This window comes from Delphinus delphis, chromosome 21 (assembly GCF_949987515.2).
Source record: "Delphinus delphis chromosome 21, mDelDel1.2, whole genome shotgun sequence".
NCBI lineage: Eukaryota > Metazoa > Chordata > Mammalia > Artiodactyla > Delphinidae > Delphinus > Delphinus delphis.
In genome coordinates this window covers 8,417,279-8,443,044 of record NC_082703.1, presented here as the reverse complement: position 1 = coordinate 8,443,044, position 25,766 = coordinate 8,417,279, and the positions used below count along the sequence as shown (strand labels likewise).

Here is a 25,766-nt window from a genome sequence, read left to right as displayed (position 1 = left end):
TGTTAGTCTTGTGTTCCAATATTATTTTCATAGCACTGCAAAATTACACATCCACCATTACATGGAACATATGGTATATTTTATGTACTGTTTGTGTATGTGTATGAATTAACATGTATATATGGATGTATGTGTATATATATGTAAAAAGCATATATATAAGTTAAAAACATTTCCTAGTAATATCTTTCAGCATAAACTTTTTTGTTTTGTTTTGTTTTGTTTTTGCGGTACGCGGGCCTCTCACCGTTGTGGCCTCTCCCGTTGCAGAGCACAGGCTCCGGACGCGCAGGCTCAGCGGCCATGGCTCACGGGCCCAGCCGCTCCGTGGCATGTGGGATCTTCCCGGACCGAGGCACGAACCCGCGTCCCCTGCATCGGCAGGCGGACTCTCAACCACTGCGCCACCAGGGAAGCCCCGAGCATAAACTATTTTTGATTGTCCAGTGGGATACTTTCAGACACACACAAACACACACAAACCATTACGCTGAATTGATCACTTTCTGAGAAAAATCCCAAGGCCACCTGATAGAAATACAGGTTTTAAAATGGAACACTAAACTATAATTATGCCTCCACTTTTAGGTCATTTGGCATCTACTCTCTGGCTGGGAAAGTTTGTGATCATTCATATCATTTTAACAAACTTTTAATGAAAATATTTAAAAAATTGTTATTTGGAAAGAAACCAACAGAATCTATTTTAAGCGTGTTCACATGTAATGATTTGGGTTCTTTTTAGTTAATTAATTAATTAATTAATTTTTGGCCATGTTGGGTCTTCGTTGCTGCCCACGGGCTTTCTCTAGTTGCGTGAACAGGGGCTACTCTTCGTTGTGGTGCGTGGGCTTCTAGTTGTGGTGGCTTCTCTTGTTGCAGAGCACGGCCCCTAGAGTGTGTGGGCTTCAGTAGTTGTGGCACACGGTGCAGTAGTTGTGGCGGGCTCACGGGCTCTGGAGCGCAGGCTCAGTAGTTGTGGCGCACGGGCTCTAGAGCGCAGGCGCAGTAGTTGTGGCGCACGGGCTTAGTTGTTCCACGGCATGTGGGATCTTCCTGGGCCGGGGATCGAGCCTGTTTCCCCTGCATTGGCAGGCAGATTCTTAACCACTGTGCCACCAGGGAAGTCATGTAATGATTTGTTTTCAGTGTTTTTCTAATTCACTCAGCCTTTAAGCATTAAAGAGCTATTTTGTTCTCCTTCCTTCTTTGTAATTGCTTGTGTTCCTGAAAATTCTTTCATGTATTTAAAAAAATATGCCATGTATAAATGACAATTTAGGAGTAAGCATTCTTATTTTAATAATGATAGAGTCATACCTCATCAGGCAAAAATGACAGAGTGTAAAAGTTCATTACAGTAACCAACAACCTTTGTGTATGTGTGTATGTATGTGTGTGTGTGTGCGCCTGCGTGTATCTGTGTCATTGGTCACATTGTGTTAATCTACAGTTACACTGGGAGTTAGCCCCAATGATACTGCTTTCTGACAGTGTTTGGCTGTTCATTTACATGGCTGTCAGTGGTATCTTGGAGTAGAAAGAGGGGGTCTTATTTCATCGGGGCACCTGTTTTCCCAATGAAATCTTACCCAGACGTGCAGTCAAAACAGGTAAAAAGCAGAGCTGCTCAGGCTGAACTAGACTCTGCAGAGATATTTGAAAGCCTCATAGAATGACTGCAGTGAGGAGAAAACTGAGCCTCAAAGAGATTATGTAACTTGCCCAAGGTCACACAACAGATTGTTTTAGAAGCTTAAATAGAGTTGCCATCTCCTGATTCTTAGGACAAAGCTCCAAATGACTGCCTTTTTAGATTTTACTCAAACTGGATTATATGTTTCTATGGAAACTGTTTTTTACTTCCTTTGTCCGCTATAGTGAGACATGTGACTGGACTTGATCTTAGCTTCAGTATTTGATTCGAGAGGAGGATGTCTTGAGGCCCCTCCCCCATAGCGAAGAAGCCCTCATTGATGGCTAAGTCTCCATGATTAGTATTTTATTATTTTATGTTATTCCTGTGATCCAGGTGGAAAATACTGACAGGCTTGGGAGAGAGATTACTGAAAACTAGGTGTCAGAATAGTTTAAAGACCCTTCCTGGTATAGGACAGGGCTTTTCCAGCCGGGACCCCTGGCACCCTGGGCAGCAGTGCTGGTGCCTCAGGGCTTCCAAAGTTTGTTTTTACCTTTTACTAAAAGGTCTCCTGCTATCTCTGAATGGATGAAAGGTCATTTTAAGATTTACCAGTTAAGCTATTTAAACTGCTTGCATTTGTGATTCTTCAATCACAACTGAAAAAAAATGCACAACCTACAAGTTGAGAATCGTGTTTTATTCGGCAGACTTTCTGAGGGCTTAAGCCCCGGAGGCAGCCTCTCATATCGCTCTGAGGGACTGCTCCCAAGAGGAAAGGGATGTAGAGGATATAGAGGGCCCAGGACATATAGGAGTTTCTGCAACAAAAACCAGGTAGTTGGAACATCAAAGATTATTGTTAATTAAAGAAAACCAGACATCTCAAGTTAACGAATTTAGCTCTTCTCTATGTATGGGAAGATGCAAGAGTCTGGGCTCATTGAAATCATTGCTTTGATATGCACCATAGCTCTCTAGGGCCAGTATCCTGCTTTTCTCCATCCTGAATCCCCTCAGGGTGCACCGTTGGAAGCAGCTGCAGAGGCTGACAGCTTAGTGGCAGGCAGCCTGTTTGTCTCCCTCCTGAGTTCCCTCAGGGCTCACCGTCAGGGGCAGCTGTAGCAGCTGATGGCTTGATGGCCGCGACATCCTTTGCTGACATGGCAGGTGGCACTCCTTGCCACAGTGTAAATTGGACTTTCTTGATATTTTGTGAAGAAACAAAAGAACTACAGACATACATTGGATAAGTCTTCCATAAAACTGCAAATACCATTCCTGATTTCAGAGAAGCAGTATCATCTCTTTCTTTTCCGACCACGAAATATTTCTTACGGAGCAGAGGCTTTGTGAATGCCATTTTCTAATGCGCAGTACTGGGTACGTAGTAGACAGTGATCAAGTTTTTGATGAATTGAATGACTTGAGTGAATGAAATAGTTCTCATTTAGATCTCAGGTCAGATGCTACCTGTTTAGAGAAGTTCTCCCTGGCCACCTTACCTTGTAAACACAGCCGCTGTCACTATTCCATTAACCAACTTTATTTTCTTTAAATCTCATCTTAGAAATAGCACTGGCATTGTAGTGCTATTTATTTATTTATATTTATAATTATATTAAATAATACTAATATTTAATATATTAAAATTAATAAACTTAATAATAAAATATTAATGTTCAATATATTAAATAATAATAAATTATATTATAATTTATAATAGACAATATTTATTTATTATATCTCTTCCTCCTCTAGAATGTTTATAATTTATAATTATATTAAATAATATTAATATTTAATATATTAAAATAAATAAATAATAAAATGATATCAATATTTAATATATTAAATAATAATAAATTATATTATAATTTATAATAGACAGTATTTATGTATTGTCTCTCTTCCTCCTCTAGAATGTAGAGGGCGGGAGCTGTGTTTGTTTTGTTTACCAGTGTGTATCCGTAGTACCTGGAACAGTCCTTGGCGTGGTGTGTTAAAGTGTGTGCCACAGGTGCTCCTTGACTGAATGAGTCTAATGATTCTTACCTGCTTGGAATGATTCTACTCAAAATGAAAGAATAGATCACAGGTCACCTTATGTCCTGTCCTATCCCTGTGACACTAGGAAAGTATTAAAGAGAGGGAAGGGGGTGGTCTTTCACAATCCCAGAACATCTTTTATTGAAAAAACTTTGTCATGTGCTGTAGTTTACCTCTGTTTTTCCTGATGGTTTTTATACCTCTGTTACTTTATTGGTGTCTAAACAGCCTCTGATAAATGTCAGTGTTCTATTTTATATCTACTTCAGTATAAATGCTTCAATATTGAATGCAGTATTGGCTCCTAGGGTTCCCTGAGCTCCTGCCGTGTCTTATTTTTAGAACTCTCCAGTGGGCACCAGTGAGGAATATCCTTAAATTGCCCACACTGACAGTAATAGGGACAAAGTGTTTGGCTCAGATGGGTGGTACTGCCTCTTCTGATCGGATCTTATGCTAAAATTATAAGCACTATTGCGTTAAGTGAAAACAAAATGATTTGGCAGAAACATCAGAGATGTTCCCTTGGGCTAAGGATGCTCCCTGTTTTCAATGCCTACATCCTCTGCTTTTTGTATGCAATAACAGAGAAAACATGAACCAAAAATCAGAAAGATCTGACGTCTAATCCCAAACACCAAGGGTTCTTTATGACCCCAGGCAGGATACTTAACCTCTCCCTGCCATGGTTTTATCATCTTTAATATGGCAAAAAGACATCTTTTTTTTTTCCAGAATAGACATCCTAAAATAATGAATCAATCCATGCAAATAAAGCACTCTGAGCCTTTTAGAAAGGACAGTCTCACAGTAAGACAAGACATTGGTAGAATGCCATTCAGTTCTGATGAGCCTTTCCTACTGCGTAGACTGCTTGTTGTCAGGTTTTGGAACCTGTCCTGGTGTATCCCTTCCTGTTTATCATGCACAACTAGTTAGATGTTTGTTCCAACTCCCATGTCTAGTAATGCAGAAATAGAACCAAACCCTGACTCCACTGAGAGCTGCAGAAAACTCTTTTAAGAAGAAGGCAGGTATGCGGTCTACAGAGAGAGAGCTTTTTAACTCACATATGGGTCTCGCTGGATTCCTTTTCAGCACAGAAAATGACCTGGTTCTGTTGAATTTCACTGTCAAGGTAGTTTCTTGTTTACACTGAGCAGCTGCAAAGTCACTGGGTAGTGGATTAGTGCCAGGAGCTGCATACAGAGTTTGCCAGTACTGGTTTGTGTATTTCGAGGAGCAACCGTGAATTAGTCTGTGCAGTCAGTGCAAAACAAATCTACATTAGTCGCGTTCCATATCCCTGCCTCCTAGATTTCTGGATATTCCTCTTAGGTTTCCTAATTAGGGGCTGTGATTTTTTTTCCCCCTCTTCTTTGCAGTCTTAGGCGAATTGAAGATGGATGTCTGGAGACTAGAATTTTAACAGACTTTGCCAAGAAAAAAAAACTCAAGCCATTCAGCTGTTTGTTCCTTTCCCTCTTAAACTCATTAAGAATGTAGCCAGGGCTTCCCTGGTGGCGCAGTGGTTGAGAGTCCGCCTGCCGATGCAGGGGACACGGGTTCGTGCCCCGGTCCGGGAAGATCCCACATGTCGCGGAGCGGCTGGGCCCGTGAGCCATGGCTGCTGAGCCTGCGCGTCCGGAGCCTGTGCTCCGTAACGGGAGAGGCCGCAACGGTGAGACGCCCGCGTACCGCAAAAAAAAAAAAAAAAGAATGTAGCCAGAAGCCTTATGCTACCAAGAGCCTTTGACTGTACCATTCTAAGTGTAAGAATAGCAGCTATCAAGGTACTGATAACAGGCATTAAATGGGCTGGTGATGTTGATGATGATGATGATGATGATGATGATTACCCTTTGACTTTCTGCCATCATCTAAGTCACATGACAAAATGCAACGGTAGACAATCCGATCTTGATGAAAGGGTCTCCGTACCCAGGGAACTTGTAATTGTGTGCAAAGCCCAAAATACTTATTTCAAGTTCTTCAAATCATCCATTCAACGTAAAGAATGGCTAAGATCTTTTCAAATACTCTATGAAAGTAGTGAGGCCGGCCTAAGAAATCACAAAAAGTGGAACCACTTTAATCCATCTCTTAAGCTGGGAGCAGAGAGTTCTTTTCTTTGTCTTCCTAGTAGAAAAGGTCTATGCATTTTTTGAAGTATAGAATCTCATAGAGTATAAACTTTACATCAGTGGGTCTTAATGCTGTTTTCCCATTAGACTCATCTGGAGAGCTTTAAAAATTACCTGAGTCCCATAGCCATCCTCAGGTTCCTGATTGCAGTGTGTTGTTTGTTTGTAAAGCTCTTCAAGTTGTTTTAAAGCACTGTTAAGGTTGAGAATCACCTGTTGTGGCATTAATTGATCCTACCAGCTCAGTTTCCCTTTAGCTCTATTATATTAATCTTACTGGAAGGTCTGCAGTAAAGATTCCAATGGAAATCCAAGAACCTTTGATGAAATTGTGATTCTGAGTTACTCAATGGCGGTAACTGTGTCTTACGTCTTCTTCGTGTCCTCTTGAATATTTATGTTGTGTGTTATAGGGGAGGAAACATTTTTCCTCTATCCTTCTAACTTCTTTTGGCAGGTGTAATAATTAAATTGATTTAAGACAGATTAGCAGGAGAAAGACAAATATAATTACATATGTATAGGAGCTCCATAAGAATCTGAGACCTACAGGCAGTCCTGGCAGTTGAGGCTTATATGCCATCCTGAGCTAAGGAGAAGTGGGCAGGGGTTTGGGCCTTCAGAGGGGGAGGAAGGCAATTCACATGGAGATGCAGATGTTTGCCATGCCCTGTAGAGACCGTGGGACTCGGAGCAATTTGAACAAACAGGCCCTGTGAGCTCTACTGATGTACCACACCTAGCTCACAGTCTTTGTAGTTATCACTGGTGATAACTCTCTTCCTGGACCAGTTCCCCTGTCTAAACTCTTTTAGGCAGTTAAGGGGAGGCAAAAAGCTCTTCCTGAGTCTTCTGAGCCTTAATTGTCTTCAAGTCAAAATAATCCACATGCCAAAGTGGCACTTTTGGGGGAAGCTTATTCTGAACCCCTTCCATTTCTTAGTACAGGACTTTAGTTGTCATTAAAGTTTAGAATTTATGGTGATGACTTTGTTGTCATGTAGCTATAGCACATGATATCTGCATATATTCTCCAAGTGTAGCCTTCTTTTTCTACCTTTGATATATTCTATATCCTTCTTACAGTCTTCATTTGTCATATTTAAAAAATCTTCTAGCCTAGCTGTGAATCTGATGGAGGTCTTCCAACTCCTTATTTACCAACCTAAAACTCTAGAATGAAAACAAACACTATGAGTTACTATCATTCAGATTTCTTTTTTAAAAAGGGATTTAAGAACCCAAACTTTAAAATGACCCTAATTGCAGAGGAAGTTGAGCTTCTTGAAAAATAATACATTGTTTTGTTTGTCCCATCTTACCAAAGACATGCAAGCTCTGACCTGGATGGAGACCTGCAAACTCTTACTTTTGAAGAAATTCTCTTGTCCATCACACTGGTTGTTTCATTTATTCCTAGTTTTCCTCCAACTCCTTAAGGGTCAGTTTTCCAAATCATAATAAACTTGATCTCTTTTTCAGTCTCAGTAGTGAACATGGAAACATGTGCTGGGCCCTGAACAGGAAGACTCATTATTTTTCTCTCTCTCTTGTCACTTATTAGAAAATGCCTTCTAATAAAGTGCCACAGTGCAGTTTATGCAACTCAACTAGGACTGTGAATCCAATTTAAGCCAGGAATTTCTTCGAGGAACATATGGCTAGGCCTCATCTCAGACCAACGAAATCAAAATTTTGTTTGGGGAAGGGAAGGTCTGGGATTCAGATGAGTGTATTAAAACAAAATTATATGAGATGTTCTGCTTAGAAAAATTTTGCTTCTCCCAATATCATTTCAAAAATTATTTTAGATTTTCTGCTGATAGTTTTACAGTTTGTTTTCGTTTCTAAGTCTGTAATTGGTCTTGACATAATTGTATAGGTTTACGGTCTGACAAACTTCAGGATATTGCTTTATTTTTCTTCTAAATGGATAGTCAAGTGACTCAATATTACTAGGTGATTCTGATGTGAAATCAGGGTTGAAAAGTAAATTCCCTCTTTAACCATGCAATCCATCTGACTTATTTATTTTTTCCTTTTAATTTTATTTATGTATTAAATAGGCAACAAATGCATATCATGAATTATTTAAAGTCTATTCAAGGTTAGCAGAGAGGAGAAAGGCTCCCTCTCTCCTGTTCCCCGGCCACTTAGTTTTCCCTAACCTCCCAAAGCAATCACTGTTCGCTTTCTTGAATATTCTTCGTCTGACTCCTTTTCGGCTAGGCAGCTATATACTTCTCTTACCTGTTGATCATGGAGAACGCATGCAGCACCCTCTCACTTGCTACTGGAGAATTATCTAGGTTGTTATTTTGAATTTCCAATCATCAGCTGTTTGTGCTACTCCCCAGATTTTTGTGTCCACTTTTAGTTATACCATTTCAGCATTAAGTATTTCAGAAGATACATCACTAGTCACGAAGGCCATGATAGCTCTCCCTCTATGCCCCCCACTTTCTTAATCTCAACTGTGTAAGCAAGGACTTCCTTGGTGGCCCAGTGGTTAAGACTCCACGCTTCCACTGCAGGGGGTGTGGGTTCGATCCCTGGTCAAGGAACTGAGAACCTGCATGCCACATAGAGCGGCCAAAAAAAACCCCCCAAAAAAGCCAGCCATCCCCAGGTTTAAGAAAGCTTCAACTATTCCACCCATATTTATAAAGAAGAAAAAAAAACCCAAATCAACTGTGTAAGCTACATCAAATTTGGAATTGTTTAATGGATCAAAGTGAACAGCAATGGAATAGGAAGACAACTGAGCTTATGTTAAAAGATTTGGGTTTGATTTCCTCTGGGAATGCATCTTGCAAACTGCAAAGTACTTAACAAAGTGGAGTTTTGTTACCGCCACTGCTGTTGCCATCACCCTTATATGATGTGAGATTCCAGGGTACCAAGAAGGCTCAGGCATAACCATAGGAAGATTGATTTGGTCTAGGGGTTGCACCTGCTGGCTCCATCATTAAATTAATCACTAAATCAGAAAAGCAGAACCAGATTTTAGGACAGAAAGGAACTGCAGAGAGTAAGATAAAAAAGCAGACAGCCCAGCCAAAGAAAAATTATCTTCGTATCATACTCTACTGACTTTTTTGTTTGCGCTTAAAAATGACTAATTGAGAGCACATTTGAACCTGGCATTTGCTTTAATCAGTGTTTCATAAGCAAGTTGATCTATAAAGGCCTGGACAATGTAAATACAAAAAATGAGCAGTTAGCCGTAAGAGGGAAAGTTGATGATGGCCCTCCAAATTTCTAATTAGGATAAATGCCTCAAGAAAATACAGGTGGCCTCACTGGGTTTAGCTTTGTGTTTTAGCAAGTATTTGAGTTTATGACCTTTCGTTTCTCGTAATAAGAATCAGGTCCGAAGTAACTCTTGTGAGTTTCCAACTGGGAGAGAAGAAAATGTGCATGGCCTTATTTAATGATGACCTGCCATATACAGGTTTGTCTCAGCTGTACGCAAACTTCATCTGAAAGGCAGCAGATGAATATATAACAATGATTGTACAGGTTTTAGAGTGAGTTTAAAAAAAATTATTAAAGTATAGTTGCTTTACAGTATTGTGTTAATTTCAGGTGTACAACATAGCGATTCAGTATTTTTGTTGATTATATTCCATTATAGGGTGTTACAAGATAATGGGTATAATTCCCTATGTGATACAGTAACTCCTTATTGCTTCTCTATTTTATGTATAGTAGTTTGTATCTGTTCATCCCATACCCCTGATTTCTCCCTCTGACTTCTTTCTCCCCATTGGTAACCAGTTTGTATTCTATGTCTGTGAGTCACATTGGTGCAGCCATCGTGGAAAACAGTGTGTGGAGGCTCCTGTAAAAACTAAAAATGGAACCACCATATGACCCGGCAACTCCACCCCTGGGTATATATCTGGAAAAAATAAAAATACTAATTTGAAAAGATAGACGCACCCCCATGTTCATAGCAGCACTATTGACAATAGCCAAGATATGGAAGCAACCCAAGTGCCCATCAACAGAAGATGTGGTATATAACTGTATAGTTTTTAAAGTCCACGATTATCGAGATGGAACTTGACCATTTGAGGGTTCTTTAAAATGAACTGTTTGAAGGTAGGATCTGCGACTGGGAGTTAATATCCAGAACTCGGCAGACGTGCCAGCTGATTTTGACATCAGATTCAGTGGGGCAAAATGCGTTTGGGGGGGCTTCCCTGGTGGCGCAGTGGTTGAGAGTCCACCTGCCGATGCAGGGGATGCGGGTTCGTGCCCCGGTCCGGGAGGATCCCACATGCCGCGGAGCGGCTGGGCCCGTGAGCCATGGCCGCTGGGCCTGCGCGTCCAGAGCCTGTGCTGCGCGATGGGAGGGGCCACAGCAGTGAGAGGCCCGCGTACCGCAAAAAAAATGAGTTTGGGGATTTGTATTAGGTTTGGATATACATTTTAAGTAGGATTGATGTGGCTCAGGAGTCGACTGTACAAATGATTTATTTTCACCAACAGAAACATTTGGGAAAAAAAAGGTGTGCAGGAAAGCAATATAACATGGAATGAATCAACCCTTCTTATTTTGCTTGAAGTAACAAGTCAAACATAGAGATTTTTTTTTTAAATGACATGAGTCTAAGTGTTACCCAAATAAATTTCCTCTTTTAAACATGCTAATGCCTTTTCATTTGCTTATTTATTATGACATATGTTCACCTCTTGGTTATTGAATTTCCCTGTTGAAATGGAAACTGTCTCTTCATTTTAAAAGTGATTTTTGCCAAAGAGACATCCCAGGCATGTTTCTGCTTCTATATTTCTAAGCCATCCAACAAAAGAATCATTATCCCAGAGTCACAGATGTGAGAATGTCCAAGGCAGCGTATTTGTGTCGCGCTGTATGGGACTTCTGACTCTGACTGTTGGATTTTAACTATGCGCATTTCCAACTCCACTGAACACCACTTAGGTGAGCTAGTGTCAGTCAGGTGAGCGCATTCATTTCTTTTTGAAAGCCCTGAGCTTTCCTCTTTCCAGGTGCCGAGCCTGCTACAGAGTTGAGTGCTGAGTTTTGAGAACAGAGTTGGGGATCAAACCACTTTAAAGCTAATTGCTGTTACATATTATTTTTATTTAATTAAAAAAAAAAAAAAGTCTGTCCTGTTCCTTTTGCCTCTCCCTGCCCAGGGCCCCATCAGTGGTGTTCAGAACTAATCTCAGAGGTTTATCGTAGTCACCTCGGCCTCCCTTGGTTTGCTAACTGCAATCTCGCAGCCTCCGGGGAGCAGTTGTTCTCAGAGATTCAACCCGTTCCCTCCCAGGGCTGGAGAGTCGCTGCCAGCATTTCATTTCATTTTTGTTCCATCTGCAGGGGCTAGAAGCTGGTTTCATACTTGACATGTAAAGGCATTTGGGGCATATTGTTCATTTCAATATACATTAATGATGATTTGAAAGCCTGTATTGCAGTCCGGCTTTTCCACGTGCTGTAGACCCCCATTACAGGCTGATTGAACACAGAAGTACTTGTGTTGAATTGGACAGATGCTAGAAGCATATTGTCTCCTGTCTTCAAAATATCTGTCAGAATGCCATTCACAGTCTGGTCAGGATTCCTGATTGTGAGGCCGACAAACAAACCAAAAAAGTCAAGAAAAAGTGGAAACCGATTGGAAGGAAAGCCCCGCCCCATTGCCATTCCATATCTCATTAATAGTATCAGGTTCTACATAAAGCTAACATGGTAAATAGGCTTAGTCTCACCAGCAGACTCTGGAATATGCAACTCTTCCCTCTGTCTCTACAGTGTCTTAAAAGTGGTGTTCAAAACTGTTGAACACACATTCCTAGAACTTCCGTGGTTGAGTCAAGGAAGTATTTGGAAGGTTGGAGGGATGAAGGTGCACAGGTGTTAATATTTTCGTATTTTTTCTTTTGTTGTATTTTATTTATTTAATTTTTTATTAATTTTTATTGGAGTATAGTTGCTTTAGGATGTTGAGTTAGTTTCTGCTGTACAGCAAAGTGAATCATACCCACTATATATAGTGGATATACATATATCCACTCTTCTGTAGATTTCCTTCCTATTTAGGTCACCACAGAGCACTGAGTAGAGCTCCTTGTGCTATACAGTAGGTTCTCGTTAGTTATCTATTTTTTTTTAACATCTTTATTGGGGTATAATTGCTTTACAATGGTGTGTTAGTTTCTGCTTTATAACAAAGTGGATCAGTTATACATATACATATGTTCCCATATCTCTTCCCTCTTGCGTCTCCCTCCCTCCCACCCTCCCTATCCCACCCCTCCAGGCGGTCACAAAGCACCGAGCCGATATCCCTGTGCCATGCGGCTGCTTCCCACTAGCTATCTACCTTACGTTTGTTAGTGTGTATATGTCCATGACTCTCTCTCGCCCTGTCACAGCTCACCCTTCCCCCTCCCCATATCCTCAAGTCCGTTCTCCAGTAAGTTATCTATTTTGTATATAGTAGTATATATATTTCAGTCCCAATCTTCCAATACATTCCCCCCCTCCTTCCCCCCTTGGTAACCGTAAGTTTGTTTTCTGCATCTGTGACTCTGTTTGTGCTTTGCAAATAAGTTTTGTGTGGACACAGTCTGAAAACCCATGGGATGGTTACTGACTTCTGCTAGGCATTGGAACTTTGAAAATCTGAATCATCCCCTGTTTGGGTGCAGTGGGAGAAGCAGCCAGAAATCTTCAAGAATCACTCGTTAGTAGAAGAATTCACAGCTCTGCATGGTTCCCAAAATACAGCCTTGAGTAAAACAACAAACTGGCTCATTAGCACCTACTTTTAAACCCTTGCAGTTAAGCGGCATCACTGCCTTGCAGTGAGGATGATACAAATCACCTGTGGATTTCTGTGTAGCCGGGACGCTCCAATGTCACAAGTCATGCCAATTAAACAGCTGACTGGACTTCCTGCCGGGAGGAATCTTTTGCATCTTTGTGGCCAGCTAATGAAGGATCATTTGAGCAACTGTTTTTTTCCTTTTCCTCTTTTTTTTTTCTATAAGAAAAGAATTTGAAATTAAAGAACCCCCTTGTAGAAGCTGTGCAGTTTTTATTAATATGTGTATAATTTACTAGCGTTCACAAACCTGGTGAGTAACTCACACATATCCTCTTGGCTGGAGATTGAAGAACAAGATCTGACCTCCTAGGAAACTTCTCATTAGAATCAACTGACACAGCATCTTCTCTTCCTATTTCTTTCGCCTGCACTTAGGCCCTTCTGGCTGTTCAGAAAGCTAGTTGCCAATATGGTACTGTACCAGCTGCCTCGTGGTATATCTTAAAGCAAGATGTGAAAATGGAACCCAGGATGAAGTGTCTGTTGGCTCCATCAATTTGAGTACAATTAGTCTGGAGTCGGTAGAAGCCACAACTCAAGAATAGACTAGCAGGGGCTTCCCTGGTGGCGCAGTGGTTGAGAGTCCACCTGCCGATGCAGGGGACACGGGTTCGTGACCCGGTCCGGGAGGATCCCACGTGCCGCGGAGCGGCTGGGCCCATGAGCCATGGCCGCTGAGCCTGCGCGTCCGGAGCCTGTGCTCCGCAACGGGAGAGGCCATAGCAGTGAGAGGCCCGCGTACCGCAAAAAGAAAAAAAGAATAGACTAGCATATGTATTTGTGAAGACACCAGTTCCCCCCTTGGGGAGCAGGGTGTACTTCTTGTCCTCCCCTTCCTTCTGTAATAGCCTACAGTTTAGGGTGTAAGTGAGTGGAAAAGTCATACTGATGCCATATTAATTAGATCCATTAATACCGTGGGTTTTTCCGGAGAGGCTGCTATTTCAGTACATTGGAAGGAAGGGTGTTATTTCTCTCACACCTTAGTATAGAAAGGGTAGACCCGAGAGAGCTATAAAAATCACCATTATATAAAGTGTCTGACAAGTCAAGTAGGATACAGGTCAGAAATGATGTGTGACTCCTTTGTTCTGGAATTACCCGAGACTGACTTAAGTTATAACTTGGTCGCTGCTATCTTTCTTTGCAAGGCTGGGTCTAGGACATTGTGAAGGTATAAAGTGTCCCCTTTTCCCACCTATGTTGTGTCCCTCTTCACCCCCCATCTAGGGACTATTTGCCGCCAAGCGCTACTTCACACACACACACACACACACACACACACACACACCGGGCAAAGTTTGCTCTCAGGAAAGGTTATGACATTAATCTGAGTATGCGTCAGTGTTTTCTTCTCTCAGAAGCACGGTAGGAGTAGGTGAGAGAGCCGTGGCCTTTGGGGACCAAGCATGGCCTCTCGGTACATCTGAAATGCCACAAGCTGAAATGCAGTATCCTCCGCCCCTCTGTACTGGGAGGAGAGACTTGCCCCCGATCTGCCAGCCTTGCCTGGAGAGTCAGCTGTGATATTGGCCTCAAGACCTCACCTAATAACTGTACTGGAAAGGGGAGAAGAGAATTCCTAGTATTGGGGAATAAATAGGGTTTAGGAAGGAAGGCACTTTGTTGACAAATATACGTCAGATCCCTACTGAAGCAATTCGCAGAATGAGTACATCTCCTGCTTTTAGAGACTTTTAAATTATGCTTTCAGACTGGGAATTTTTTGTCATTTATCCATTTGTTACTTGCCAGCAGCTCTGTATACAAACTAGTGTTGTAATTTATACGCTTCAATATTGATTGAGTTATTCGTTTCTTATAAGCGTGTATTTTTACAGCCAAAAAGATTTATCAGATATACACATATATGTATATAACCCTGCCCTTCGGTTTTAGATCACTTTTGACTAAACTTTTCTTTATACCATCATTTAGCTTTTAAAATGGTGAAAAAGAAGATTGAAACTTGGCCTATATATATCTCTCTCTACCTATCTCTCTATCTGTAGTGGGCCTTTCTGAATAAAGAAATTTTCATTGAAGACCCCTGGAAGATACAAGATAAAAATCAAACTTTGAACAGGGTAATGTACCTTCTGCCTTCTTCATGTCCATTAAAAGAACACTTTTTCAACATTGACTTTCTGGTTGTTTTACCTTTGCAGTGGTTACTTGTGTGTGGTTGAGTGTATAGGCACCAGGATTGTCGGAGCTGTTTCGAGTATAGCGACCCATGCCCTTACACTCTCCAGGTTACCGCCAGTTACAACAGATCTCAATATGGCCCCTTTCCCGTGAGTGTGTGACACACAGCGATGGCTGCAGTTGGGCCGCTGTTATTAGAACTCTGTGGAAACGGCAGAACAGAGGAATAGCTCAGAAACACGTGTCATGCTTAGAAAGAACTTGGAGCGGACTGAGTTTCATCAGGAGACCATTCTCTCAGTTACTCTTTGTTTTGCTGAACAGAGGGTGTTCGAAGTGGTCCTGATGTGAGCGGGGGCTTGACTGTTCTCTAAAGAACCAATCTTCCATTGTTAGTGACGGTCTAGCAACTTAGTTGCCATGTCTAGTGGGAGACCACTCATTGGACTCTAGCACTCACAAATGGAAGAATCGCCTCCATGATATACAGTGACAGATGCTCCCACGAATGTTGCCATTCTGCTTCCCTATAAATTTCAGTATATAGGCACACAGATAATTATTTGTTCATATTTGACTAAAACCAATGCTAATTTTGTGTGCATATAAATTTGGAGGCGGCTTGACATCACTTGGAATAATAATAATAGGGAGAAGAGCCCTGTTATTTACTGAGTGGATACTATGTGCCAGATGCTTTATACAGATGATCGCATTTAATTTGCATAACTACATGAGTTACATGGCGTTTTCTCTCTTTTGAAGTTTGGGAACCGAGACTGAGAAGCAGTGATGTATGATTTACTTGTTTACCTCCAGTGTCCATGCTCCTTCATGTCTGCTGTGCTGTGATCCTAGGAAATTAAAGTGGTGAAGAGTGCAAATGTCTTATTTGAGGCTCCCAAATAAATATCCCACGAGGTGGACACAAAGCTTCCATGTTTCAGTGGCTTGCTTTGGATTAGACGGTTACTATTTGAATGGCTGCTGCTGCAATCCAGGTCTTGTCACTCTTCCTTCAGTACTGACCTCCAGGACTTCTCTGACGGTCTGGTGGTTAAGACTGTGCTTCCACTGCAGGGGGCACAGGTTCAATCCCTGGTCGGGGATGTAAGATCCCGCATGCTGTGACACGGCCAAAAAAAACAAAAAAACAAAAAACTGACCTCCATCAAGTGGAAATAAATGACACTTTTGCTTCTGAGAAGCAGCCGCAGTGTGACTTAGCCAGTGGTTTGGTGGTTTGGTCACTTTTACGGCAGGAGGTAATTCCACCTGCATGGAGACCTGTGCTTATAGTTCAGTTGGTGATGCAAGAACATATAACGTGGTTGTACTGAGCAGGGCACCACCTCAGATTGTACTGATACACACACACACACACACATACACACACACACACACTCACACACGAACCACTGTCACTGCTCGTGTGTCTAAGTACATTCACAGGAGCCAGGCTGGTCATGTCGTGCCCTACAGATGCCATTATCACAGCAGCCCCCTGACCTTCCCTCTTTAACATTTCTTCTCTCTGAAATGTCCTCTCTCCCCGTCTTGTCACTGCTCCTACTCTAGATGACAGAGATCATCTCTTACACATACGAGCAGAGGTCTTCTTCATTCAGGTTAGAAACCATATGACTTATTTCTTTCCTTCTGTTGATTAGTAGACCCATGGGCATAGAAATTGACTCAAATTGTCAATGATTGGGCACAGTACCTAGGAAGGTGACAAGTACTTGAGTTAACACCACTTTAGGCAAGTAGCGGTTGATCTCCAGATTAGTAATTATGACTAATTTTTAATAGGTGCCCTATTTTGAAGATACAGCCATTGGAAAATATCTCCTGAAGGATGGAAAACTAGGTAGCATCTTTTCTACAGAAGTATGAAGGGTGACTGCTGTTGGCTTTAATTGAAACTAAAGAGCTCGAGCTGGAGTCAGTTAGGATGTAAGATAGCAGCGAGGGGTTTATAAACTGAAAGAAGTTAATAAAGAGGATAGTAGTTCTGGGTGAGCTTGAGTGATTTCCTTTGGTTGAGCTTTTGTATGGATAACGTGGCAAGTGAGACAGTGGATGGCAAAGCACACACTTTGAAAATGCAAAAGTCTATAGGAATGTAAGAGATAATTACTACGGCACCTATATAATTAGGTAATTAATACAGTACCAGTGTCATATATGTAATTTTTAATTTTTTATTTACCCCATTAAAAAATAAAAAGGAACAAGAGGAAGTAATTTTAATGATATATTTTATTTGACAGGATATATCCAAAATATTATTATCACTTCAACATGCAATCAATCTTTTACAATCTCTTTAGTACTAAGTTTGGGGATTCCGGTGTGTCTTTCACATGTACAGCACATTTCAGTTTGGATTAACATGTTTCAAAGGCTCAGTAACTCACGTGTCTACCACATTGGACCTGTCAGACCTAGGGTATCTGTCTAGGAATGAGATACAAACCCCGGGATTCTTGTGTGAGCTGCAAAATCACCTATAAAGCTTTTACAAAATAAGCTTTCCTAGACCCCATTTGTAGAGGCTTTGACTTGGTAAGCCTGGGGTGAGGTCTCAGCATCTGTTTACGAAGTTCTGTGCGTGGTTTTGGCAGTGACTTTCAGGTTCAGCTTCGCACATGAGCCTCCTGAGGGGGGCTTAGTCCTCACGCCTCTCCCCCACTCTAACTGCTCTTTTTTTTTTTAACTCAGCAGATAACAAATTTGTTTTTATATTAAGCAAGGGATTGACGTATTAGCTGCTGTAACTTAAACAGTGAATTTTCTAGGGGTGCTAACTTTTTCTCTCCGTTTAACCCTTGGTTGTGGGATAGTGGTTAGTAGGGCTATTTTTGGGGGGGTGGGCTGCACCCTGAGGCATGTGGAATCTTAGTTCCCCGACCAGGGATCGAACCCGCGCCCCCTGCAATGGAAGTGCGGAGTCTTAACCACTGGACTGCCAGGGAAGTCCCAAGGGGCTATTTGTTTAGAGTGTGGGTGGTCAAGTACAGAGTTGAAACTGCCCCTCTTCTAGCAGAGGTGAGTGCCGGGGAAGTTGTCTTCACTCTGTCTTCTGCCCCCTTGGGTGCCCATTACTTGTTTAACTCTCTGTGTCGCAACAGTCAGTAAAAAGGCAGAAATCTGGGAAGGTTCTGTTTCAGCCCCTGGCTAAATGCATTATTCTTTTAGCTACGCTTTTAAGCTTCTTGGTGCTTCTGTTTCTCCAGCCACAAAATGTGGTAAATGCTGATGTATATACACTCGAAGACCCCCAGGTTAAAACACTGCTGTGCTCTGTATACCATGTCACCTCAGGATTATGGTAAGCTACCCAGCATGCCCGTGAGTTAAGTAAGTGTTTATAGAAATTTGAACAAGGCTGTGCTTGAGAAGGTCAGATTGACTTGCTCAAGGACAGTGCGTTTCTCTAGGCTCTGATTCTTCTGCCTCAGAACCAGTTGAATTCCTCCTGTTGACTACTTTTCTTGTCATCGGCTTCCTTTTCTTCTACCCCTTCCCCTGCTCCCCACTTCAGAGAGATTAGATGGGCAGGCTGTGTGCTAGTGAAGATTTGCTTTCTGGTGACATTACCATGACCTGTTTTCTAACCCTCTCAGGGTTGGAAGAGACCTCAAACCCATTTAGTTAACCTCTAATATGATTTTTGCACATCCTTTTGAATATCCTGACATTTAATCCTCTAGTTTATTTTTTAGCAACACCAGTGATAGGAATTTCACCACCTCCTAAGCCAGTCCATTTCATGTCTAAATGGCTCATTTCCCCCTTTAATTTAACTGAAATGTTTATTTCTGTAACTTCTACCCTTTGAAGCATCTAAACATGACAACCCTTCAGGTATTTGAAAATAAGGATTTTGGCCATGACACTCCCACCTCCATCAATACATTCCACCTGCTTTTTCTTTTTAGATTGAGTGATTCTGAGTTCTTTCAAGTTCTTTCATGTTCCTCAGAAAACATGGTTCTAAGTTTCTTTACTTTCCTCTGAATGGACTTCAAGGACTATATATTAAATGTGATACTTTAATTAGCATGGCCCCTGTGCAAGTGTGACACGCAAATTCGCGGAGCGTTCCATATTTTTAAAACATAAACAAGACGAAAAGACAACCCTCTGAATGGGAGAAAATATTTGCAAATGAAGCAACTGACAAAGGATAAATCTCCAAAATTTACAAGCAGCTCATGCAGCTCAATATCATAAAAACAAACAACCCAATCCAAAAATGGGCAGAAGATCTAAATAGACATTTCTCCAAAGAAGATATACAGATTGCCAACAGACACATGAAAGGATGCTCAACATCACTAATCATTAGAGAAATGCAAATCAAAACTGCAATGAGGTGTCACCTCACACCAGTCAGAATGGCCATCATTAAAAATCTACAAACGATAAATGCTGGAGAGGGTGTGGAGAAAAGGGAACCCTCCTGCACTGTTGGTGGGAATGTAAATTGATACAGCCACTATGGAGAACAGTATGGAGGTTCCTTAAAAAACTAAAAATAGAACTTCCATATGACCCAGCAATCCCACTACTGGGCATATACCCTGAGAAAACCATAATTCAAAAAGAGTCATGTACCACAATGTTCACTGCAGCTCTATTTACAATAGTCAGGACATGGAAGCAACCTAAGTGTCCACTGACAGATGAAAAGATAAAGAAGATGTGGCACATATATACAATGGAATATTACTCAGCCATAAAAAGAAATGAAATTGTTATTTGTAGTGAGGTGGATGGACCCAGAGACTGTAAGACAGAGTGAAGTAAGTCAGAAAAACAAATACTGTATGCTAACACATATATATAGAATCTAAAAAAAAATGGTTCTGAAGAACCTAGGGGCAGGATAGGAATAAAGACGCAGACGTAGAGAATGGACTTGAGGACACTGGGAGGGGGAAGGGTTAAAAAAAAATGTGATACTTTATAATCTGACCAGCACAGATTCACAAAATATGGATGAAATAAGGAAAATAAAGGAGCAACGGAAACCTCTGTGAAGGTTTTCTTTTCTCCTCTGAGTGATCGTAGAATTCACAATGTAGAAAATAATCGTGCAGAAAACTTCTTGTATTACTTTTGTGAAACCAAGTAGGAGAACACTGGGATCTTTCCTTTGCTAAATATTGCTTTCTGGTATTACACTAGCAGACTTGTTTTCAGGTTAACTTAATATAATAAGTAAACGATCCTCTGAAGGTCTTCTATAAGCATCCTTATGCTTGTATTCTTACCTTGAAGGCATCTATCTCTTTCTTGTACAGGGAGCAGACTTAAAACTATTAAAAAGTGGTATTTTTAACTTCTGAGTCTTGTTGCCCCTGCATGCCCCTTTTTAGTGTTTGAAATTAAACAGCAGGGAGATTTCGGCTGAATGGTCCAGACCATTATAGTGAGCTAGACCTCTGAGATGCATTCCGCTGTGCAGAGCCAACAGACTACTTAATCCACATCATTGCCTGGCCTCTAGGGTGCGCACCCAATGGAAGGCATTTATTTACCAAATTAAAAGCACAGCAAGTAAAAGCCAAGGTATTGTGCAAGCCCATTTATCGACTCTTACTCTGCTACTGTTTACTAAATTTCTCAGTGATGGAACATGATGGACGAGTTGATTCTTACAGTCACGTGGCTCCACTAAAGATGAAATACATCTTCCCTGCTTTATTCTTCTTGCACTGACAAAGCAGCTTATGGTAGAAATTGGCGGTTATCCAGCTCCAGCTGGAGAGAGTATGTAGATTTCAAGGTTTGTTTTTGTTCTTGTTTTTTCATTTTTGAATTATTCTGTCAAGTCCGCTAGATGCAACTACATATAAAGAGATGCTGGCATGCTTGGGATTCAGTGCCCGGTTCTCTCGTCTGCTTACCTAAGTCCCTTCTTTCTCTTCTAGTGGATGTTCGTATATACACAGGTGAGTACACACATACGTGTACATGCATGGGTGAACATGGATCTCTAAAAACCCACCTGTGGCTACCTCGGGTAGCATCCACCCAGCCAGTAAACAGAATGAGAAGTCCAGGGATTTTTCAGACTACCTCTGTATTGTGTGTTAAATTCTACTTGCTGAAATGCTTTTATCATCAAAGAACCTCTCATCTTTTTTAGCAGGATGGATGACAAACAGAGCTGGATATCTTTGTCTGCCATCAACCCTGAGAGACAAAGGGATTTATGCTGCTCTTTTTTAAAAAAAAAAATTATTTTATTCAAGTATAGTTGATTTACAATGTTGTGTTAACTTCTGCTGTACAGCACAGTGATTCAGTTCATTATGGTTTCTCACAGGATAGTGAATATAGTTCCCTGTGCTGTACAGTAGGACCTTGTTGTTTATCTATTCTCTGTATAATAGTTTGCACCTGCTAATCCCAGACTCCCACTCCATCCCTCCCCCACCCCCCTCCCCCTTGGCATATGCTGCTCTTTGAAGAGTGGGATATTAGATATAATAGTGATGAAATGTGGGTAGACAGGGGAGAAACTGTTTATGTCATTATTTCATTTAGGATCTTCCTGCACTATGCTTTCCTAACCCCTGCCCTTTCTTGTATACTGACCAGGCTGGATTAATTTATTCTTGGTTCTCTTTGACAATTTTGCCCTCACTGATAATCTCTAGTATGAAGTCAAATTGATCAAACCAGTGTTTTCTCTGGAATGCTCATTCAGAAGTGACAGGCTTCTGGGATACATTTGCCCTTTCCTGCTAATAAAATTGCAAGGCACTCTATGCTAGGGCAACTTAAAACCTATGCATCTAAAACTCATGAGTACCCTGGGTCTGGTGAGTGTATCATGGAATTGTAGTTTACAAACACTTGCAACAGCCAACTTGTTTTTCAAACTAAATCTTTTCTGGAAGCTCAATATTGGATATAGATAAATGAAGTGTAGTTCTCAGGTGGAACTGAGGATGGGTAGTTCAGAATCCCATGGCATGATATGCTGAGAAACTTGCTTATATGGTTTCCTCCTCATTCACTGACACTAGACTGAGGGACCCAAAGGTATGTCACATCATATTTTTAATCCTACTTCTTGCAGAATAATGGATGGTGCTTCTTCCTGGCACGTTTGCGCCCCACTTAGGACACATTTTCTGTTGTTCAATATAAGGAAAACACGCTGGTGTTCAGAAACTATGACATACACACACATATAGACCACACACACACACACACACACACACACACACACACAGAGTAAATTTTTGTTGGATATCCATGTATCTCATTGGATGCCTGAGGTCAGTTAACAAGTTATTGTTGAAACCTTGATCATCAAGGACTCAGCTATCAGTTTTCTAACATCGCTTAACTTGGGCAACACAAAACAAAACAAAAATCTGGAGTAGTGAGGAAGTAGCTCACTCATGAAAAACAACAACTGCAGAAACCAACCCTCACTGGGGAGATAGTGGCTACTCTCCTGACTATTTTAACTTTTTGTTAAAGGCTTTAGTGCCGTCAGATAAGCAGTACATAATCACTGGAAAAGTAGGCAGTTTACAAAGGAGTCTAATATGGTAATTGATTAGTCACTGAGAGAATGGGAGATGTTGCTAAACTGTAGCAAATCCATCTCTTTGCCCCAGTTTGCTAGTTAAATGGAAAATATGGCAGCAATGAAAGTGAAATCTGTTGGCTATTTGATGCTTCATTTACCTTGTATAAAACACACATCATAGATGATTGTCAGCATGAATATGGACTGTGTTTTTCAAAAGCTACGTATCCCCCTTTCTTCTTTGGTGATGCAGAATAGGGTGTAGTGGGGGTTAGTGGCATTAAGAGGTCAAAAAGTGTTGTACCAGAGATTTTTAACTGTAGATTTTTCATAATAAATAAACTGAGGTTATAAATTGAGCAATTAATTAGATTTTTCTCCATGTAACCAGTTCTTCCTATATAAATACTTCAGTGGATAGAGTATTACTAACTTAGTGTTTTGCCTCTGCAGTGATGACCAAGGTGAATTTATTCAAGCCCAATTGTTATTTACAATGTCAATGTCAAAATTTTTAGATACTTTTGCCACAGTATCTCTAATGTATTGAATTTTAACCTTTCCTGAGTTTATTTTACTGTGACATTGTGATTTTTTATTATTTAACCTTTCAGGTTGAAAATATTCCTTGGAGAAGTGATTTTCATAAGCTTATTCTACACGTTATAAAATAAAAATTTCCCCCCATTTTGTCAATGTTATCACAGTATAATTTACGTACAATAAACTATATCTATTTAAAGAGTACTCTTTGATGAGTTTTGATACCACCACAATCAAGTAAAGAACATTTCCATCACCTCCGAAAGTTTCTTGATATCACTTTTTGGTCTATTCCAATCCCAGCCCCAGCCTATGACAACTACTGATCTTATTTTTTGTCACTACAGAACCTAATATTTTGTTTGAATTTGCTTTAAAACTACCTTTTAAAATGTCAAGACCTAGTTTTTGTGCTGTTGGCAAACAATGGTAGAAAGAAAAATATAGTAAAAATTATATTGTTTGGCTTTTCATTTGGGAGGTATAAAGCCTCTGTAAATATAATGGATTATTTGTGAAGACGTGCTTGAAGATAACACCCTAAAATCTCTATTATGTCATCATCTAGAAATAACACACAAACATTACAAATTTATACCAAATTTATACCAAATTTATACTTTATGAATAAAGTACAAGACTCCTAAACATCAGATATTGAAAACAGGTTTACACTATTTTGAGACTGTGGTACATAGTTAAGTTTCACTTTACATTTTTATAATGTTCGTTTGGTTTCCAAACTTAATACAATGCAATATTTAATTTAAAAATCATTTATAAGTTGTGCTTTATCTCAAATAATAATAGTCATAATAAATTATGCTTAAAATAAAGTGGCACGGACCACTTGTTAAATAGAAGAAAGTAATTTTCTGTGCAAGTTACGATTAACTTTAAATACATAGAGTATTAAAAGGAACTTTATGATAAAATATTTAAAAACATATTGATTGTATCTTAAACTGTCTTCCTTATTATGTCACAGAGGAATGATTAAGAGCATAGGTTCTGGGGCTTCCCTGGTGGCGCAGTGGTTGACAGTCCGTCTGCCGATGCAGGGGATGCGGGTTCATGCCCTGATCCGGGAAGATCCCACATGCCGCGGAGCAGCTGGGCCCGTGAGCCATGGCTGCTGAGCCTGCGCGTCCGGAGCCTGTGCTCCGTAACGGGAGAGGCCACAACAGTGAGGGGCCCGCGTACTGGAAAAAAAAAAAAAAAGAGCATAGGCTCTGGAGTTAGGATATCTGGCTTGGAATCCTGGATCTGCGGTGTACCAGGTGTGTGATCTTGGGCAAGTCATTTAATTTCAGTACCCTTATCTATAAAATAGGGAAAGTAATGCCAGCCTACATCATAGTGTTGTTGGGAGGAGTAAACAAGTTTAGCCATGTAAAATGTTTAAAATAGGATCAGACATACAGGAAGACGTCTATTATTATTATCCCTCCCCAAAACAGTTAATTCTCCCAGTTTTGAAAAAATAATATATTATTATGTCACAGTTCAACATTTCAGAAAAATTTGGGAAACACTCCACTGGGAGATTTCTCATTTTCATTCTCTTATGAAATATTTCCTCTCTTTCTGGCCCTATGGTACTGTCCCAGATGCTGAAAAGTCCCAGTCCCTTTTTGCTATACTACCCTTTATACTGAATACTTTAATTCTAACTAGAATCCCTTGGGTTACAGCATCCTGAGGTTGGTGCATAATTCTATGAAATTAACGTCTGCTTGGTAGTAGAAAAGCAAGGAAAAATTGTCTGATGATGGAAAGACGTGGGAAAATGGGTCACTTGTCAGTTAAATAACAAGCCATCTCTCATCTCACTTGCAGTGAAACCACATTTTGTGTATTTTTCATATTTACATGAGAGTAAAGGTTCCCAATGTTTTAGCTTAATTTGCCAAATAGTTGGCTGTCCTGCCTAAGTACTTTTGATCTGCAATCACTTTCAAGGCCAAGGCAGCTTTGTCTAGTGCCAGGAACAATTAATTTCTCACGACTCTAATAAAGAATGTTTCACTTGGTTGCACACGTAAATAGTGAGTTTGTAGTCAAATAAACAAACACACAAACAGAAAGGATATTCACAAATTACTTGTGAGATTTCTGGAGGTCAGTGTCCATGTCTTATACATTATTATATCCTTGACAATCAACAGTGTTGGCACGTATGAGGCACATAAACTCTTGAGTAATTGAATTGACTTACTTGATTTCCAAGGCTGTCTGAAAGCTGAAACTTATCTTCATTGACTATCTTTTTCACATGAAAATTTGGATGATAAATTTCTACTGGTACGTCAAATTTCTCTAAAAATAGCAATAAGCAAATTGTAGGATGGATAATCTAATGTAGTGATGAGGGCTAGAGATGAGATTGTTCCACTTGGTCAGTAATATTCACAGGTAGCTTGGAATCTCCTCTTTCATCTCAAAATGTATATATTCTTAGTCCATTTGTTAAGGATATAACATAGAGCCTTAAATTATATATATTTTCCATATGGATTTTCTAAAATTTCTTTCTTGGTTTATGATGTGAATGATAGACAAGAAGAAAAACTCACCAGTTAACTCCTAAAGAAGGAAATAGTCGTTTATACATGTTTAAATGTGTAAATTCTATCAATCCCTCTCAACAAAAATATAATCATAAAAGTTTACTCAACTCTGTTGTGAAAGACTAGTGTTAAAAAATAGTTGTGTAATGGGGCACATATGCTGAGTTTATTATTTCAAGTGTCCTAAAGGCAGTGGTGCCAGATTTAATATGAGGCTCCTCCAAAGATGCTAATTCCTATTAGGAG

The 25,766-nt window shown here is 40.4% G+C and overlaps 1 protein-coding gene and 1 pseudogene across 3 annotated transcripts in view; both read left to right on the top strand.

Annotated features, from left to right (window-relative positions):
* UNC5D (unc-5 netrin receptor D) overlaps window positions 1–25,766 on the top strand; it is a 603,365-nt gene that overhangs the window by 190,305 nt on the left and 387,294 nt on the right. The window lies entirely within an intron of this gene.
* Window positions 18,871–18,965, top strand: LOC132417776 (U6 spliceosomal RNA; annotated as a pseudogene).